Genomic DNA, 13,410 nt, shown 5'->3' on the forward strand with positions numbered 1-13,410 from the left:
TAAAGCTTTTTATTTTATTTTTTATTTAATTTTTATTTTTAATTTTTCTATTTTTAAAGCTTTTTATTTTATTTTTCTAATTTTATATTTTATTTAGTTTTTATTTTTATTTTTTCTATTTTAAAGCTTTTATTTTATTTTTCTAATTTAATTTCTTATTTAATTTTTATTTTTAATTTTTTATTTTTAAAGCTTTTATTTTTTAATTTTTTTTTGTTTTGTTTTTAATTTTTCTATTTTTAAAGCTTTTAATTTTTTATATTATGTTTTATTTTTAATTTTTCTATTTTTAAAGCTTTTTTATTTTATTTTATTATTTTTAAAGCTTTTTATTTTTTTTGGTGTTGCCCAGACCAACTCAAGCTCGTGATTGTGGTGGTGTTTGGGGGTCTTGCATTACGGCACTACCTTTTATGGAACTTTTACGGCACTTTACAGCACTTTACAGTTTTTATTTTGTTTTTCATTTATTTTAAATAAATTTTGTTATTTTAATTTTATTTTTATTTTTAATTTTTCTATTTTTAAAGCATTTTATTACATTTTATTTGGTGCTGCCCAAACCTGCCGTAGTGCATTTTTATACTTTGTAATACTTTGAAGTAATTTTGTTTTGTATCCTCATATTTTTCCCAAATGGTTTATCCCAAACTGTACCCCCCTCCTTTTACCTGTGTTATCCCTCTCCCGGGATGAGATCATCCCCAAACCCCCACCCTGGCTCTCTGTCAATCACTCAGCCTCCCATTCCCTCCATCCAGAAGTTTCGGTCCAAGTCCTCGAGTGATTAGACAGAGGCTAGGGGTCAGCCGCCCAGGCCTTGCCCCATACGCTGTCCTATATGTCTATCCCCCAGCATCCATCCCTTAGGATCACCTAATGGTTGGTAGGATGTTATCTACTTTTGGTTTCCACCTCCCTTAAAATGTAACCTTGGCACATCTCCCCAGGGCTCTCGGCAGGAGCCCCCTGAGGTGCAGGAGCTCCTCTGGGACTCCTAATAAAACCTTGGTTTAACCCCTGCTAAGAGTCGGCCCTTTATCTTCTACCGATGTCTCTGGTGTCTCTGCTGCTGCAAAGGCGACCAGCCCAGGTGCCCTCAGTACCCTCGGGGCACAGAGAGTGTCTCCCTGCCAGCCCAGGTGCCCTCAGCACCCTCAGGGCACAGAGAGTGTCTCCCCGCCAGCCCAGGTGCCCTCAGTACCCTCGGGGCACAGAGTGTCTGCCCCCAGCCCAGGTGCCCTCAGTACCCTCGGGGCACAGAGAGTGTCCCCCCCCAAGCCCAGGTGCCCTCAGTACCCTCGGGGCACAGAGAGTGTCTCCCCCCAGCCCAGGTGCCCTCAGTACCCTCGGGGCACAGAGAGTGTCTCCCCGCTGTCGGCCGTGTCGGGGCTGCCGACTCGGGACTGGCCGAGGGTTACTGAGAGGCTCGCACGAACCCGCTCGGCCGCTGATTGTGGTGGTGTTTGAGGGTCCCAGGACAAGGGAAGAGACGAGAATCTTGACTCCACCTTTCAGAAGGCTGAAATATTATTTTATGATCTCTATTATATTAAAAGAAAATGAGATATTAGAACTATACTAAAAGAGCAAGGAGACATCAAAAAGCTGGAAAGGAATGAATAATAAAAACCTGGGACTGCTCACAGCCCTGACACAGCTGGACCATGATTGGTCATCAAGTAGAAACAATGCACAGGAGACTAATCCAAGATGCCCCTGTTGCTAAACCATCTCCAGCCCACACTCCACAGCCAGCAGATTGTTACTGGTTCCATTTCTGTTCTGAGGCTTCTCAGGAGAAAAATCCCAGCAAAAGGATTTTCATCAAACACGTCAGTGCCAGGTGATGGCTGAGGTCACTGTGTCATCCCTGCCAGCCCAGGTGTCACAGCAAGGAGGAGAGAGTTCACCATGTGCTCAGCCTGTGCTCACACAGCCCTGCCAAGGGACTGGCTGCCAAAACAGAGCCGTGCCATGCATGCCAGTGTCTGCATGGGAGAGAGAGGACATGAAAAGCCACTGAGGAAGCTGCCACCTCCTCCCTGAGCTCTGCCCTGCAGGCCGGGTCATGGGCAGCCACTTTGGGAAGGCTGCATTTGCTGCCCATCAGCTGCTCTGTGTCTGACAGGAATTGGAATAGCCCAGGTTTGGGTTGGTGCTGAGCAGAGGGCAGTGAGGAGAAAGGGAGAAGGCTGTGCTGCAGGGCAGGTGGATCCAGGCAGAGCCAATTTGGGGAGCAGCCTTGTCTAACAGCATTTCATTTTCCAGTTCTACTACATTACATTTCATTTTGCACTTCTGCTAGAACTGCATGTCAATAGGTTTCAAATATCCTCCTCAGTCCCAGCAGCCTGCTTGAAAGTGCTGTGTCTTTATCAGACCATTGATGGTCCTTCTGAAATGTGAGTCTCACTGGCTGCATCCAAACCTTGTGCTTGAAGAGCATTCCTAATTAAAGCAGATTGGGCCTTTGGGGAAGAAGGGGCTGCAAAGCATTTCCTAAAGCATTTTCTACTCCAATTTCATTGTGAGGAAATACACCTGAAGGATGATGCAGGGATTAGGATTGAGACAAAGATGAGTTTGGTGGGTCAATTTTACTTTGAGAGCTTGAGAAGCACAGGAAGCCCAAGTGATGATCCCAGAGGGTTGAACACAGAGGTTTCACCCTCCCAGATATACAAGGGCCTTAACCTTAAAACCACTGCTCTCAGCACAGAGCTGTCTCAACACTGCATTAATGTTTTCTCCTCTTTCTGCATGTGTAGAATTGAAATCCCTCTTGGGGAGGAAGTTTATTCCAAGTAAATTCCTAAACAATCAGCTGAAAAAAAAACCCTGAAATGGTCTTTCACTTGATTTGCTACTCCCTGCCAAATGCACGTGCATGCCAGGTCTTGAGCCTGGTACTGCAGCTGAGCCTTGAAAGAGGAATTGTCTACACAAAGCTTCTCCTTCAGTTTTGGGATCCAGTGCTGATTGCAACCAGATCTGGTGAGAGAAGTGATCATAAATACACCACGTTTCTATGTGGCTCATGAGAAATGAAGAGTGGGTTTGGCCCAAGGCAGGTGTTGTGGTCAGATCCTGTCTGCTCTGCACGGAGTTTTTGGTCTCTGGGAACCTCTCGTGTGGGGCAGGAGTTCATGTTGCAGCATCTCCTGCTGGGCTTCACTCCCAGATTCTCCAGTAATGATATCCGAGGGTTATCTGGCCACACTGGCCAAAGATGCTCTGCTAAGACACCTTCTCCTTCAATTCTTTCAGGTCCCATCAGCTTTCATAGCCTTGTATATTTTTAAATTCTTTGACATTTGAAACACTGTTCCCCTGCAAGGCCTTCTCCTAAATCCCAGCTTCTCAGAAGGCCCAAAGGGACAGGGTTGGCCAAGGGTAGAGCTCTTCTGGGTTGTTGGTGGTGCCTTGTAGTGAACAGTGTGTTCAGAGCTGCTCTGCTGGTTCTGCCTATCACTTTGACAGGGAAGGAGTGTGCTGGGATATGATAAATCACTAAATTGTCACTTCTAAATATTGCTTGCAATGAAAACATTGTGTATAAACCCTCCTAAATGGTGTTAAATTTCCTAAAGTTATATTTCTTCCCTCCCACCCCACCACTGCTGCTCTAAGTATGATCCCTTAGTAGCTCAGTCTTTCTTTGTGTTTTGTTTGACATTTATGCCCACTTTCCCCAAAGCTCTGGGGGTTCTTTTTAAAATATGATATCAATTTTTTTCTTGGTTTAAAAAACAACCCTGAAATACACACACACACACACACACACACACACACACACACTAAAGAAGCAGGTCTCCATGGCTCAGCCCTGAGTGGTAAAGGAAGAGCAACAGGAAGGGTGCTTTGTGGTGCTGGAGAAAGTCTCTGCAAGGCTTAAAGGAACATCCCATTTCCACAGATGACTTTTTTTTTAAATGGGTTATGGCGCTGGGAAAATCTGGAAAGAGTGCAAGTCCCTCATTCCAGTTTGGATGTCTTGTTTTAAGAAATGTGTTATTTCAGCTCTTGGAGAGCATAGTTTTGGATTCATCCTCACATCCTCCAGTCTTGGTGGCTCTGTTGTTTTTTTATTTCCCTTTCTCTGCCCTTTTCCCTGCCCTCACTCCCCTGATAGCTGCAGAGGATGTGATTCAGGCACTCATCACTGCTCTGCAGCTTCTTTACAGAGCTAAAACTGACTGGGTCTTTCACACTCCTCTCATAGCAGTGGTGCAGAGTGAGGCACATGGGAGGGCAGGGGTTTTATCTGTTGTTTTATCTTCTGGTTTGATGTTTAACACATGAGGCAGAAGAACCCCAAGCCCCTGCTCACCATGTCAGGCTAGGCTGCAGGGGAGCACATTGACAGCAACACAGTGGCTGCACCACAACCACAATCAATCTGATAGAAAAAGGGTTTAAGGCTTCTAACAGTGCCATGGTGACTGAGCTGAGCCCAACCTGGGTCTAGCTTAATCCCTGATCTGTGTAAAGCCCTCTTCTGTGCTTTCCTGAGGCTGGGACAGCTGGAGAGGTTGCTCTCCATGAGCACAGGATGGCAGCTGTGGGCTGAAACTCGCTGAGCTGCCTCCCCACTACATGATGGGATTGTGAGGGATTTAAAAGAAAAAACATTACAATGTCTTTGTCAGTCTTCCATGCTCACTTAAGCTGGCTGTTGGTGATTTTTTAAAATAAAAACCAAATGCTTTCCCTTTATAAGTAAATATGCTTTGAAGAGGGCTTTAAAGGAAAGATGATTAGTTATTATCCAACTGTTGCTAAATTCATTGGTTGATGGTCCATATACTGCATTTTTTAATGTCACCGATACCTGATACAGACCATTCCCAAGCTGTTTGATAATTATTTATCAGCCATCTGCGTCAGCATCATCTGCATGACCAGAGATGGCCAAAAAGCAGGAAGGTGAGAAAGGGGTTAAGCTGTAGGCAGGAAAGGGAAGGCAGAAACCAAGCAGCAAACAATTGGCACCTGGGCTCCATTGAAGACTAAAAGTGGGGAAAAAAAGGCTTAATTGAAAAATCTGCCTATTGTGTGTGCAGTCTCCAAGGGGAAACAAACAAACCCATTCAAAGGAAGGGAAAAAAAGGCAAAGAATTAAAAAATCCTTGCGCTGTTGTGCAGAATTGGGGGGGTTTAAGTCTTCCCAGCCTCTTCCCAGTCTCAGGCAGAAATATTTTTATAACCAAACCATCTCCCTTTTTAAAGCATTTAGCTGGATTGAGTAATTTCTTAAGTCCTCCATCATCAGGACCAGTTTGGGTTTGGCAGCTCAAACACCAAAGCTCTTGGCAAGGCCAGGACAAGTTCAGTGGTTCTCCCTGTCCTGAAAGAGAGGAGAAAAGGGAAGTTAAGCTCACTGCAGAATCAAGGACTCCTTTTGGCTTTGGCTTTTGGCATTGCATTTCATCTTTTGGCTTGCATTGCTCACCATGGAGTTTTAGCCATAAAAAAAGGGGAGGTGGCACCAAATCTAATTAAAAAGTGCCCTTTCCCAGTGTATTTATTCCAGACATTCAAAGGAAGCTCATTTTTCCTCTAGCATTCTTTTCCTAATTTTAGCAGAACCATTCTCATCCCAGACCCCACTCTCATCAGTTGTTCAATCCTTTGGCACTGGATCTGGACAAAGGAAGGGACACATCTGGGTCACAGGAAAGCACGGAGAGAAACTCTCCAAAACTGGACAGAGAAAAATGAAATGCAGGAAGACTTACCTGCAGCTGGATGCTCTTTGCACTGGGCTTCCTTTAAAGGAATGGATTTGTTGCTAAACACATCTCAGGCACACATAAGGAGTCAGACAGGGAATAGCCAGGGAGATGCAGGGCCCAAGAACATCAAGGATGGAGAAGAAAGAGAAGGAACAGGGATTGTTCTCCTCGTTTAGATCCATCAGTGCTGGGGGCTTGGGAAGCACATGACGGTACCAGAGAGATGCTGGGGAGGAGCAGGATAACTCCAGGATAAGCTGCTCCCACTCCAGGGCTGGGCCAGGGAAGGAGGGGAATTATTTCCCTCCCCTTTCCAGTGGGATGCAGGTGCCACCCCATGCAGAGGCAGGAAAACTGCCTTGCAATCAAGTACAAAACCTGCCGGGCAAGCCCAGGATGCCAGCAGCCATTTCTCCTGGATTTCCCGCTTACAGGCATTTTAAGCTTGCTTTGTCTCCAAAGCACCTTTTTTGCCAAGAGCATTCCCATTTCTTTTGGATCCTGAACAGAGGTTTGGAAAGCTGACTTTGATGAGGGAACTGTCTCCTATTTTGATCCGTGTTAACTTGGAGTTTCCCGTGGCACCAAAATCAGGGGGTGAACCCAACCCTTGAAGGGCCATAAGATCCTAACTATCCAATCCCCAATCCCCTCAGCATTGGCTTGTAGAACCTTCTCAGGGTTAATTTAGCAAACTTAAGGGTTTGGCAAGTTCAGGATCAAAACAACCAAAAAAATTCGTGAAAAAGAAACTGAACCGAGGCTGGCTAAAAGCTGATGACTCATTACAACAATTGAGTGAAAAGCAGGCAGGATTGATCCTATGAAAAATGCCAATCACTTGTTTTTAAAATTTTAAAAGTTTAACAGTAATTAAATGGTTATAAAAACAGTAATACAATTAGAGTAATAATAATTTGGACAAATTAAATTAAGACAATACAAGACAATAGAGACAAAGAGTTACGGACATCCGGGTACCTTTTTCTGGCAGCATAAGCCCGAAAAAAGACCCCTGTTAACAAAGGACTAACCCTTAAAAACAATAACCTGTTGCATATTCATACATCTCATACATGATGCATAAATTCCATTCAAATACAGGATTCTGTCTGGTCATCATCAACTTCTTCCTCTGAATCCTAACAGCGCCTTCGAGGCAGGAAGAAGTTCATTTCTTCTAATAAGAGAGCAATAAATTCTTTTTCTCTGCAAGATTTAGGTGTCCTGTGGCTGCTATCTCACTGCGAGTCCTTTCTTTAAAAAAAGTCTCCTACATAGCATAGTTTCTATTTTAACATTTTGTTATAATCTAAAACTATATTTAACACAGTACTTAAGAGGATTAATACAGCATTACTTTCTAACACAACACATATAATATTAATTTTAATATTTCCGAAACGCCAATCACAAAATACGCACTTTTCACATTTTCAATACTCACCAAGCCACCTGGCCAGAGTTCTGTGCCCACCGAGGACACAGCAACCAGCAGGGACCTTCCTCCCATTCTCCAGCACAGGCTTCTTCCCTCCACACGCAGGGAGCTGCAGCCACTCAGGGAACACCGACTTAGTCACAACAGGAGAGGCACAAGGCTAATTTGGAACTCGTTGTGACCTCAATGCCGCCCAGACCCAGGAGAAAGCACTTTTCCGATCAGACGGAGCGGGGTATTTCCCGTACCGCCCTCTCTTCTCCCTACCCAAGGCGCATGCGCACACTGCCGCCATCATTGGAAGGGCAAGTGAGCGCCGCCCTGAGCCGCCATCTTGAGTGTGGCGTAAAAAGTGTCTTTTTTTCTCTCCCCTTTCCGGTTTTCACCCCCTGCAGAGGCAGGAAAACTGCCTTGCAATCAAGTACAAAACCTGCCTGGCAAGCCCAGGATGCCAGCAGCCATTTCTCCCGGATTTCCTCTCCGCAATCTTTGGTACTGGCAGAAGCCACTCCCGGCCGAGCCACCATCTTTGTTGTGGTACCCTTAAGCATCCCCCGCTCCTCACACAGGCGTTTCTCTTACCGGCTGCCTCAACCCGGTCCCGACGCCGATCCCGCGCTCTCGGCGCCATTTTCTGCTGCTTTTCCCGGCGGGAGAAAACGGTTGGCGGGGTCAGCGGCACCGGAGCCCCGCGAACCGCGGCAGGGAGCGGCGGCGACGCCTCTGCCGGAGTCCTGCCGCGGCCGCCATCTGGAGTGGGGCTGGAGGCCGACCCGGCTCATGCAGGGTCCTGGTACACGGGCGCTTCGCCATCTTGAAATGGCAGCTCTGTCCCCACCGCGCCTCCGCCGCCCGCCGAAACCGGCCCCGCCGCTGTCGTTCTTCCCAGCCACCGCCCCGCACGGCGGCCGCTCGAACCCGGCCACGCCCCTTTGCACCCCTAACTGTGCTTCGCCGCTCCTCTCTGTGCACAGTACCGCTCTGTGCCCACAAGGTGGCAGCACCGCTCCCCTGCCCGGGCCGGGCTGGACGCACCTCGGGGCAGGCAGGGAACGGAGGCCGAAGCTGCCGGAGAGCCTTTTGTATTTATTCCCTTCAGCCTCAGCAGCTGTTCCTACGGTTTAAGGGCACTTGATTGGTTCATTCCTAGGTAAAAACGTTATAACATTGGTTTCAAAACGACTACGCATCTCTAGTCAGAGTTTCCTACATTCCTGTATACAATAGAATGGATAGATTCTTTCCAAATCATTCTTTCCAAATGGTTTTAGAGATAAATTCCAATTCTTTGCCAATACCTATAAAAACGAAAAACTTGACAGGTTTTGGTGTTCTACACCCACCCCTCCGTGTGAATTTTCTGGCAGCTTTTGGTCCCTCTGGGAGAGGGTTACCCAGCATGACCCCCCCTCATTCCCCACTCACCTGCTCCTCCATCACAGCCTGGTGTGACAGTGTTCACAGGAGTCTTAGGATGAGGGAAGAGACAAGGATTTGACTCCATGTTTCAGAAGGCTTGATTTATTATTTTATGATATATATTATATTAAAACTATACTAAAAGAATAGAAAAAAGAATTTCATCAGAAGGCTAGCTAAGAATAGAAAAAGAAAGAATGATAACAAAGGCTTGTTGGTCCAGCATCCACAAACTGACACCATCCCTGTTTCAGTTTCCCTACTCAGAGTCTGAAGAGTGGCTTCTCATCACGCACTGGGGCTGGAAAGGCACAATCCAGGAGAGGAATTATTTGGTCCAGTCTGAACTTTCACCAACATCCCAGCCCCATGAGGAGGCTTGGACCCCATTCCAAGATATCAGCATGTCAGGGGCCAGATGAATGGACAGGTTAGAGAGGGGAGGTTGGGCAGGGGATGCTGGCAAGATATTTATACTGAGGATACAGAGGGAGCGATCTGTGTTGCTCTTTGCCGAGCAAAGAAAATAACAATTTGGGCAGGTTTGAAAAGCACCGAAACCACAACAGGAAACCCAAATTGTACAAATGCAGATGTGAGTGGAAAAAGCTCTTGAGCTGGTGGCTCTGACTTTCACCTCCACTAAAAATAAACCTGCCTTATTAGGGGCAGATGGAGGCCAAGATAAAACATCTCTCCCCCCCCACCCCCCACCATGTTTTTCCATGGAGGGGCTCTTTTGTGTGATGCTGGGTGATGTGGCTTTCTGGGGGTAGCGGGGATGGATGGCTTGGACAGGGGCTTGTGTTGGGTTTTGGAGAGGATCTGGGAGGTTTAAGGGTTTTGGGGATGTGTGTCAGGTTTTCTGGAGGAGGGTTGCTGGAGTTGGTGTGATTTAGGGCTAGACAATGTAGGGTGGGGGTGTGATGAGTTGTAACAGTCTCTGATTATAGTAAGGGCAGCCTGGCAATGCCACATCCTGCAGCACAGCAGGAACTGGGGGGAGGAATTTGGGGTGCTGAGAAAGGGAGGGATTGGGAGTCGGGATTACAGGGAGCAGCAGAACTCCTCCTGGGACCCCCACGTAACACAGGCTGGGCTCCTCTTTCCGATGCCTGTTTCCCCGCTTTGGACCACGCCAGGGTTGCAGCACCCCATGTTTGGGGGGAGGCTGTGGCAGACAGTGCCAGGTCTGGGTGCCCATTGCCCCCCTGCTGCTGCACCCCAGCCCCCCGAGGATATTGTGGGAGTTGCTTCACTGTCACCCTGGCAGTGGCAGCGGGGCTCAGGCTCCTCTGAGTGAGCCCAGTGTCTCCACAACTGCAGCAGCCAGGGTTGTTCACACTTGCAGCCTTTGCACCCCCAGCCCCATCCTCCTCCTCCTTTTTCAGGGATGCAATTTGGATGGATGCAATTTGGGAAGGGAGGAATCAAAAAGATTTTAGAGACAGAAGGGAGCAGAGCAAGGGGTGGGCTGAGCACCAAATTGTGAGTGTATCTCCAGTAGTGGCACAGCAGCACCTCAGCACCTACGCTGCGGGGGACACCCTCAGGGGCCTCCTCAACAGGGCCTGGGTTATGGGGGTCACATGGCATGAGCTGATCAGTCTTGGGCCCCTTAGGGTAACATGGGGGTGTGATGCTCATTAGGGTAACATTGGGGGTGCCCCAAAAGGGTCCCAGGAGGGAAAAGACCCCCCAGGGTGCAGATGGACTCAGAGGGGCTGCTACCATATCAGGGGTGGGGAGGGGAAGGGTGGGGTCTGTCCAGCCATGGGGCAAGGTGATGAGGACAGTGGCTGGGGCAGGGGGGGTTGGCACAGGAAGCAGTGGCAGTGGAAGCACTGCTCCCAGCTCCCCAGATGCGCCTGTGAGATAGGGCAGCAGGAAGCAGCTGTGGGGAATCCTGGTGCTGGGAACAGCCACTGCTGCCTGCCCAACACCGTCTGGGCCCAACCCCACTGTCTCTCCCCACTCTGGGTACTATCCAGGGATGTTCCAAATGTCCCAGCCTTTCCTCTGCAGGGAACAGAGATGTCCAGGGTTTGCCCTGAAGAAGCAGCTGTGACTCCTCATGGGAATATATGGTTCCCTCTGGCTCTGAGGGTGATGGAGACATGGTTCTGCTCTTGACAGGGCTTTGGATGAGAGGAAGTGTGGGGAAACTGAGGCATGGACAGTGACTGAGCAGCTTGGCCACAGTTCATGTCACAGTTCCTGGTTCCCTCCCAGAGAGATGAGAGTGTTCCTCTCCCTCCCCTGAGTACTCTGGAACAAGGTAATGCCTCATGGTGTTCACTTGGTCCCCAATGATCACCAGCAGAGACTGTCCTGGGTGCTGCCTCCAGGCTAAGTTGGGCTCAGGCTGAGGGTAGGTTCCTGGGGCTAATCCCCTGCACAAACAGCCGCACATTCCCCAGGGCTGGATCAGGTTTCCTGGTGACATGGCTTGGGGGGGCAGGGCACCTCACTGCTGCTTTTTGGGTGTAGGTGCCACTCCTTTTCCTTTCCTAATTCTCTGCCGTTTGTCTGCTCATCCAGCTCCATTCATGGCCCATTATGGAGCCTCTGGCATTGTCTGGCTCTGGCAGAGGGTCCATGTGGTGGGTGAAGGGGGTAAACTGAGGCACAGATCCTTAGAAAGGAGCCAGGCTCCTTTCTGCATGGACTGTGGACTAACATCCATCCATCCATCCATCCATCCATCCATCCATCCATCCATCCATCCATCCATCCATCCATCCAATCTGCCAGCTCCAATTTATAATCTCCATTGATCCTGAAACACCCCAAATCTGGGACATCATAGCTCAATATAAGGGTGTCACTGTGGCTACAGGCACCCCAGGGAGGGTTTGCCAAACTACACAGGGACCTTTCAGCACATTCTCTGCGTGACTAATGGCCGGAGCAGGGCCACAATGCCTGCCTGCCCCTGCCTGTCCTTGCCTATCTTGGACTCGCTGTCCATCCAGGAGTACTTGGCCCCAGCATGAATCGAAATGTCAAGAGAGCTGCCACACAGTGTTCAGCAGGATCACCAAATGGTACTGGATTGCCTCCCCATGGCCTTTGGGATAAGGTGGGAAAGGGATCTCAGAGCCCTTTTAAGAAGCCAGAATCCCTTTTTTCCCTTGAGTTTCCATCTGGATTTCTTCTCCAGTACCAAAACTCCCTCGAATTGCTGCTGTGCTGTGCCATGTGGGTGCCCAAGATGGGGATGGGGGGGGTGGGGGGGGGTGGCTTAAAGCATCTCCAAAAATCAGTAAATTAATCTCTGAGCTTTTGTTCCCATTTTGTGCTGAGCCAGAGCAAGCCAGCCAGGCCCCTCAGCTTCCCTTGCTCCTGAAGGATCCTGAAGGATCCTGAAGGTCTCTGAAGATCCCTGGTAAATGGAATTTATACCTCAGCCCCATCTGAAAAAGAATGACCCCTGGGGAAGAGCCCTTCTTCCCTTGGTAGCTGCCTTGGGCACCCTGCCACATCTCCATTCCTCTCCTCTCCCATCAAACCCCTGCCCCGCAGCCAGGGCTTCCAGACAGCCCCCAGCTTCCAAAAGACAAGAAATTCCTTCCAAAATGCTGGTGGTTTTCCCCCAGGACACAGGGACCCCCACACTTGCCCTCCCTGCCTTGCAGCAGCCAGGCCAAATCTGGCCATTTCCACTCCATGTTACATCCCTCACATCCTGTCACCTGTACTGACTTATTTCAGGGGGGAAAAAAACTCAAACCAAAGCCAAGCCCAAGGGGCAGATTATTTTGGGGTGGGGGGAAGCAGCTACTTGTGAGGCTCCCCCCCAAGTTTTGAGGACCTTTGCAGGTATTTGCAGCATGGGCAAATCCCCTGGGATTAAAAATCTGTTCCCAGGAAAAGGAGAAAGGTGGGTAGGGAGCAATAGCTGAGCTGTAGTGAGGTACATGGTCACCCCTCCCACAAGGGGCTTTTTGGTATCATTTTGGGGTGCTTGCTGAGGTGGAAAATCCCAGCTCCTGCTTCTTCTGCTGCTTCTTTTACTTTTCATTTTAATAAAACACCCAGTGTGGGCCCTTTCACCACGAAGTCATCATGCTCCAGAGCATGCCCACTCCCTTCCTCCCCCATTTTCTGTCCTCCACACCAAGAAATCCACTCCTCCCGCAGCCACATAAGGACACCCCAAACCCGGAGCTGACACCGCAAGGGCACCCTAAAAGCGCCGCTTTGTCCCCGGTCAAAAGTGAAGTGACCCCTCCGGGGTAATGAGGGGTTGTGACACAAACTTGGGGTGATCAGATAAAAGCATTCTTGTGCTCCCAGCCCTCTCACACACTCGGGGTATCCCAGGATTGGAATGAATCCCCCTGGAATAGGGCGGCAGCGTGGCCGTGGCGGTGGCGGTGCGGGGGGAGGCGCGGGGGGAGGTTGCCTTGGCCACGCATCCCTCTGTGAATGCATGACGTGCGCAGGGCTGGCGCCAGGCTGTCTGGGGCCGGGAGTTAGATCAACACAGCTGGAGGGCCCGGGCCACAGCTGGGCAAAGGCAGCGGGTCCCGCCGCCCAGGCAGGGCCTGTGGGAACCGCCGCCAACAAAACCCCCCTGCAAACAAAAGCTCCCCTCCCAGTCCCTCTGAAGCCTTTCAGCGCCCCCCCCCGCCCCCCCCCGCCATCCCTTGGGAAATGAGAGGGGGTGTATGGGAATAAGCAGAGGCTGTACGCTGCTGTTTTGTATTGAGGGGAAGTCATAAGAAGGATTCAGGTGGTAGTCTGAAAAGAGTTTCTAAAAATGTTTTGTAAACGTTTTAAAAATCTGTGTTAATTTCATGAAGTTTT

At 49.1% G+C, this 13,410-nt stretch overlaps 1 long non-coding RNA gene across 1 annotated transcript; it reads right to left on the reverse strand.

The window, feature by feature from the left end:
- Positions 1-1,512: 1,512 nt before the first annotated feature.
- Positions 1,513-7,750, reverse strand: LOC136565864 (uncharacterized). The gene is made up of 2 exons (XR_010784936.1): positions 7,186-7,750; positions 1,513-5,350 (listed from the first exon to the last, which is right to left on the reverse strand). It is a non-coding gene; the product is annotated as an uncharacterized lncRNA (long non-coding RNA).
- Positions 7,751-13,410: the final 5,660 nt, after the last annotated feature.

This window comes from Molothrus aeneus, chromosome 23, assembly GCF_037042795.1.
Source record: "Molothrus aeneus isolate 106 chromosome 23, BPBGC_Maene_1.0, whole genome shotgun sequence".
Lineage (NCBI taxonomy): Eukaryota > Metazoa > Chordata > Aves > Passeriformes > Icteridae > Molothrus > Molothrus aeneus.